The sequence below is a fragment of the Megalobrama amblycephala genome, linkage group LG20 (assembly GCF_018812025.1).
Source record: "Megalobrama amblycephala isolate DHTTF-2021 linkage group LG20, ASM1881202v1, whole genome shotgun sequence".
Classification (NCBI taxonomy): Eukaryota; Metazoa; Chordata; class Actinopteri; order Cypriniformes; family Xenocyprididae; genus Megalobrama; species Megalobrama amblycephala.
In genome coordinates, this window is record NC_063063.1 from 13,440,099 (window position 1) to 13,447,756 (window position 7,658).

Genomic DNA, 7,658 nt, shown 5'->3' on the forward strand with positions numbered 1-7,658 from the left:
TGGTAGTTGCGTTGGATCTCTGTGGAGAGACAGAAACCTCTCAGACGTCATCAAAAAGATCTTAATTTGTGTTCCGAAGATGAACGAAGGTCTTACGGATGTGGAACGACACAAGGATGAATGACAGAATTTTCATTTTTGGGTGAACTAACCCTTTAATGACATTTATCCATGTAACGAATATCTAAAAGTAAGTTTTAATTTGGATAGTAGCCTACATTCTGTCAAAAAGATGTTGAAACTCAGGAACTTCTTTTTTTCCCCTTTTCTTTCTTTTAACAATTGTACCATTGTTTCTGTATGTATGTTCCTTTATGTATGTTCCTGTATGAATGTTCCTGTATGTATGTTCCTGTATGTTCCTGTATGTATGTTCCTGTATGTATGTTCCTTTATGTATGTTCCTGTATGAATGTTCCTGTATGTATGTTCCTGTATGAATGTTCCTGTATGAATGTTCCTTTATGTTCCTGTATGAATGTTCCTGTATGAATGTTCCTGTATGTATGTTCCTGTATGTTCCTGTATGAATGTTCCTGTATGAATGTTCCTTTATGTATGTTCCTGTATGTTCCTGTATGTATGTTCCTGTATGTTCCTGTATGTATGTTCCTTTATGTATGTTCCTGTATGTATGTTCCTGTATGTTCCTGTATGAATATTCCTGTATGTATGTTCCTGTATTTATGTTCCTGTATGTTCCTGTATGTTCTCGTATGTTCCTGTATGAATGTTCCTGTATGTATGTTCCTGTATGAATGTTCCTGTATGTATGTTCCTGTATTTATGTTCCTGTATGTTCCTTTATGAATGTTCCTGTATGTATGTTCCTGTATGTACGTTCCTGTATGAATGTTCCTGTATGTATGTTCCTGTATGTTCCTGTATGTATGTTCCTTTATGTATGTTCCTGTATGTTCCTGTATGTATGTTCCTTTATATATGTTCCTGTATGTTCCTGTATGTATATTCCTTTATGTATGTTCCTGTATGTATGTTCCTGTATGAATGTTCCTGTATGTATGTTCCTGTGTATATGTTCTTGTATGTTCCTGTATGTTCGTTCCTTTGTGTATGTTCCTGTATGTATTTTCCTGTATGTTCCTGTATGTATGTTCCTTTATGTGTGTTCCTGTATGTATGTTCCTGTATGTTCCTGTATGAATGTTCCTGTATGTATGTTCCGGTATGTATGTTCCTTTATGTGTGTTCCTGTATGTATGTTCCTGTATGTTCCTGTATGTATGTTCCTGTATGAATGTTCCTGTATGTATGTTCCTGTATGAATGTTCCTGTATGAATGTTCCTGTATGTATGTTCCTGTATGTATGTTCCTGTATGTTCCTATATGAATGTTCCTGTATGTATGTTCCTGTATGTATGTTCCTGTATGTTCCTTTATATATGTTCCTGTATGTATGTTCCTGTATGAATGTTCCTGTATGTATGTTCCTGTATGTATGTTCCTTTATATATGTTCCTGTATGTATGTTCCTGTATGCGTGTTCCTGTATGAATGTTCCTGTATGTATGTTTCTGTATGTTCCTGTATGTATGTTCCTGTATGTTCCTGTATGTTCGTTCCTTTATGTATGTTCCTGTATGTATGTTCCTGTATGTTCCTATATGAATGTTCCTGTATGTATGTTCCTGTATGTTCCTTTATATATGTTCCTGTATGTATGTTCCTGTATGAATGTTCCTGTATGTATGTTCCTGTATGTATGTTCCTTTATATATGTTCCTGTATGTATGTTCCTGTATGCGTGTTCCTGTATGTATGTTCCTGTATGTATGTTCCTGTATGTTCCTATATGAATGTTCCTGTATGTATGTTCCTGTATGTATGTTCCTGTATGTTCCTTTATATATGTTCCTGTATGTATGTTCCTGTATGAATGTTCCTGTATGAATGTTCCTGTATGTATGTTCCTGTATGTATGTTCCTTTATATATGTTCCTGTATGTATGTTCCTGTATGCGTGTTCCTGTATGAATGTTCCTGTATGTATGTTTTTGTATGTTCCTGTATGTATGTTCCTGTATGTTCCTGTATGTTCGTTCCTTTATGTATGTTCCTGTATGTATGTATGTTCCTGTATGTTCCTGTATGTTCCTGTATGTTCGTTCCTTTATGTATGTTCCTGTATGTATGTTCCTGTATGTTCCTGTATGAATGTTCCTGTATGTATGTTCCTGTATATATGTTCCTTTATGTATGTTCCTGTATGTTCCTGTATGTATGTTCCTGTATATATGTTCCTTTATGTATGTTCCTGTATGTTCCTGTATGAATGTTCCTGTATTTATGTTCCTGTATGTTCCTGTATGTTCCTGTATGAATATTCCTGTACGTATGTTCCTGTATTTATGTTCCTGTATGTTCCTGTATGTTCCTGTATGAATATTCCTGTATGCGTGTTCCTGTATGAATGTTCCTATATGTATGTTTCTGTATGTTCCTGTATGTATGTTCCTGTATGTTCCTGTATGTATGTTCCTGTATGTTCGTTCCTTTATGTATGTTCCTGTATGTATGTTCCTGCATGTTCCTGTATGTATGTTCCTGTATGTATGTTCCTGTATGAATGTTCCTGTATGTATGTTCCTGTATGTATGTTCCTTTATGTGTGTTCCTGTATGTATGTTCCTGTATGTTCCTGTATGAATATTCCTGTATGAATGTTCCTGTATGTATGTTCCGGTATGTATGTTCCTTTATGTGTGTTCCTGTATGTATGTTCCTGTATGTTCCTGTATGTATGTTCCTGTATGAATGTTCCTGTATGTATGTTCCTTTGTGTATGTTCCTGTATGTTTGTTCCTTTATGTATGTTCCTGTATGTATGTTTCTGTATTCATGTTCCTGTATGTATGTTCCTGTATTTATGTTCCTGTATGTATGTTCCTGTGTGAATGTTCCTGTATGAATGTTCCTGTATGTATGTTCCTGTTTGAATGTTCCTGTATGAATGTATGTTCCTGTATGTATGTATATTCCTGTATGTATGTTCCTGTATATATGTTCCTCTATGTTCCTGTATGAATGTTCCTGTATGTTCCTTTATGTATGTTCCTGTATGTTCCTGTATGAATATTCCTATATGAATGTTCCTGTATGTATGTTCCTGTATGTATGTTCTTGTATGTATGTTCCTGTATGTCCCTGTATATATGTTCCTCTATGTTCCTGTATGAATGTTCCTGTATGTTCCTGTATGTTCCTGTATGTTCCTGTATGAATGTTCCTGTATGAATGTTCCTGTATGTATGTTCCTGTATGTTCCTGTATGAATATTCCTGTATGAATGTTCCTGTATGTTCCTGTATGAATGTTCCTGTATGTATGTTCCTTAATGTATGTTCCTGTATGTATGTTCCTGTATGTATGTTCCTGTATGAATGTTCCTGTATGAATGTTCCTGTATGTATGTTCCTGTATGTATGTTCCTGTATGTATGTTCCTGTATGTTCCTTTATATATGTTCCTGTATGTATGTTCCTGTATGAATGTTCCTGTATGTATGTTCCTGTATGTATGTTCCTGTATATATGTTCCTGTATGTTCCTTTATATATGTTCCTGTATGTTCCTTTATGTATGTTCCTGTATGTATGTTCCTGTATGTATGTTCCTGTATGTATGTTCCTGTATGAATGTTCCTGTATGAATGTTCCTGTATGTATGTTCTTGTATGTTTTTGTATGTTCGTTCCTTTATGTATGTTCCTGTATGTATTTTCCTGTATGTTCCTGTATGTATGTTCCTTTACGTGTGTTCCTGTATGTATGTTCCTGTATGTTCCTGTATGAATGTTCCTGTATGTATGTTCCGGTATGTATGTTCCTTTATGTGTGTTCCTGTATGTATGTTCCTGTATGTTCCTGTATGTATGTTCCTGTATGAATGTTCCTGTATGTATGTTCCTTTATGTATGTTCCTGTATGTATGTTTCTGTATGCATGTTCCTGTATGTATGTTCCTGTATTTATGTTCCTGTATGTATGTTCCTGTATGAATGTTCCTATATGTATGTTCCTGTATATATGTTCCTCTATGTTCCTGTATGAATGTTCCTGTATGTATGTTCCTGTATGAATGTTCCTATATGTATGTTCCTGTATATATGTTCCTCTATGTTCCTGTATGAATGTTCCTGTATGTTCCTTTATGTATGTTCCTCTATGTATGTTCCTGTAAGTTCCTGTATGAATATACCTGTATGAATGTTCCTGTATGTATGTTCCTGTATGTATGTTCCTGTATATATGTTCCTCTATGTTCCTGTATGTATGTTCCTGTATGTTCCTGTATGAATGTTCCTGTATGTTCCTGTATGTATGTTCCTGTATGAATATTCCTGTATGAATGTTCCTGTATGTATGTTCCTGTATGTTCCTGTATGTATGTTCCTGTATGAATGTTCCTGTATGTTCCTGTATGTTCCTGTATATATGTTCCTCTATGTTCCTGTATGAATGTTCCTGTATGTTCCTCTATGTTCCTGTATGAATATTCCTGTATGAATGTTCCTGTATGTATGTTCCTGTGTTCCTGTATGTATGTTCCTGTATGAATGTTCCTGTATGAATGTTCCTGTATGAATATTCCTGTATGAATGTTCCTGTATGTATGTTCCTGTATGTTCCTGTATATATGTTCCTCTATGTTCCTGTATGTATGTTCCTGTATGTTCCTGTATATATGTTCCTCTATGTTCCTGTATGAATGTTCCTGTATGTTCCTGTATGTATGTTCCTGTATGAATATTCCTGTATGAATGTTCCTGTATGTATGTTCCTGTATGAATGTTCCTGTATGTATGTTCCAGTATGTTCCTGTATGTTCGTTCCTTTATGTATGTGCCTGTATGTATGTTCCTGTATGTATGTTCCTGTATGAATGTTCCTGTATGAATGTTCCTGTATGTATGTTCCTGTATGTTCCTGTATGTATGTTCCTGTATGAATGTTCCTGTATGTATGTTCCTGTATGTTCGTTCCTTTATGTATGTTCCTGTATGTATGTTCCTGTACGTATGTTCCTTTATGTATGTTCCTGTATGTATGTTCCTGTATGTTCCTGTATGTATGTTCCTGTATGGTCCTGTATGTATGTTCCTGAATGTTCCTGTATGTTCCTGTACGTATGTTCCTGTATGTATGTTCCTGTACGTATGTTCCTTTATGTATGTTCCTGTATGTATGTTCCTGTATGGTCCTGTATGTATGTTCCTGTATGTTCCTGTATGTATGTTCCTGTATGGTCCTGTATGTATGTTCCTGAATGTTCCTGTATGTTCCTGTACGTATGTTCCTGTATGTATGTTCCTGTATGAATATTCCTGTATGAATGTTCCTGTATGTATGTTACTGTATGTATGTTCCTGTATGAATGTTCCTGTATGAATGTTCCTGTATGTTCCTGTATGTTCGTACCTTTATGTATGTTCCTGTATGTATGTTCCTGTATGTATGTTCCTGTATGAATGTTCCTGTATGTATGTTCCTGTATGTTCGTTCCTTTATGTATGTTCCTGTATGTATGTTCCTTTATGTATGTTCCTGTATGTATGTTCCTGTATGTATGTTCCTTTATGTATGTTCCTGTATGAATGTTCCTGTATGTATGTTCCTGTATGTATGTTCCTGTATGTTCCTGTATGAATGTTCCTGTATGTATGTTCCTTTATGTATGTTCCTTTATGTATGTTCCTTTATGTATGTTCCTGTATGTATGTTCCTGTATGTTCCTGTATGAATGTTCCTGTATGTATGTTCCTTTATGTATGTTCCTTTATGTATGTTCCTTTATGTATGTTCCTGTATGTATGTTCCTGTATGTATGTTCCTTTATGTATGTTCCTGTATGTATGTTCCTGTATGTTCCTGTATGAATGTTCCTGTATGTATGTTCCTTTATGTATGTTCCTGTATGTATGTTCCTGTATGAATGTTCCTGTATGTATGTTCCTGTATGTTCGTTCCTTTATGTATGTTCCTGTATGTATGTTCCTTTATGTATGTTCCTGTATGTATGTTCCTGTATGTTCCTGTATGAATGTTCCTGTATGTATGTTCCTGTATGTATGTTCCTGTATGTTCCTGTATGAATGTTCCTGTATGTATGTTCCTTTATGTATGTTCCTTTATGTATGTTCCTGTATGTATGTTCCTGTATGAATGTTCCTGTATATGTTCCTGTATGTATGTTCCTGTATGCATGTTCCTGTTCTCTCCATTTGGATTTCCTAGTAAAAGACTTGTTTTGATTATATCTCCTAGTCGTGTGCTTTATACACCAGGGAATTGAACACTATCATAGTTTTAGTGACAATGACATAAATTATAAACCAAGTATGAAAAATGTCCAGAGTTTTCATGTTATTAGATTTTTAATAAATTTTTTTTTTTTGTAACAAGGGGGCGTTTTGCCCTACAGGTGAGGTAAAATGCCCTGATGGGTAGGGTAAAATGCCCCCAATCTGACAAAGCAAAGTTGCTTTATACATTTACAGCAAAATCAGAGTACAGGCAGTTTAGCTTAAAATGAAAAAGAATATATTCCATAATTATGATTTACAAAAATATATCTTATTTGAAAAATATTGTTAGCTGATGCTAACTAGCTAGCTAATTAGCGACCTGATGCTAACTTGAGGTAATTTTAAATATAAAGTCCAAATATTTTATTCAACCACCTAGGTTACATTAACTACAGTAATTATGATAGTGGAAAGGGGACGTTTTACCCCACAGACTATGTTTGGAAAAAAAAAAAGTCATTCTGAAAATATAATTATATTTTCCTTAAATAACACGTACTCCCTATCTACAGGCCTTACAATTCTCATATCATATATAACTCTGTGTTCTACAAAACAACAAGCTTTAAAACACTTCCTGCTGAGATAATGAGATAATTTACAGTGAAATCCATTTTCTTTCAGGTACGTCACCAGTGTAAGCTTCACTGTAAATACTTCTACATCACTCTTGTCAGTGTCCATAGTTGCAACAAAAATGTATCCAGAGTGTATATAAGCGGCAGGTTTATTATGAAAAAAATATAAACGTTAAAAAAATAAAAAATTAGGAGAATCAATGAATTGTGAACAATTTACTGCCATTGTGTAAATAATATGTAATCATGTAATCCATAAAAAAGTAACTGTAGTCTGTATTTTAGTTTACTCTACAAGTACTTGATTTTTGGAATCTGATTATATAATCCAGATTACATGTAATCCGTTACTACCCAGCTCTGAATGTATCTTGATTTTATCTAGTGGTTATTTTGGGAAAAACAGTAGGGGGCGTTTTACCCCACTCTACCCCTAAATCCTTTAGGGACAGATTGTATGAGTGGTTGAAGACAAAAAACGTAATACCTGCCTTTGACTATCACATTGTTAAACTTGGTGCCTTCTTGGACAACAAAAATATTGAATTTTTGTGTAATATCTTTATCTACACAAATGTAAGTTTTATCTACACAAAAATAGATTTTTTTTGTGTGTGTGTGTGTGTGTGTGTGTGTGTGTGTATTTACGATATGCTGCTTGGTATTATTGTAAATGTGTTTAACAATGATAATATGTTAATGCATGTTAGTTATTTGAAAAGATTTAATAAAAAAAAAAAAACCCAGCCTACTTT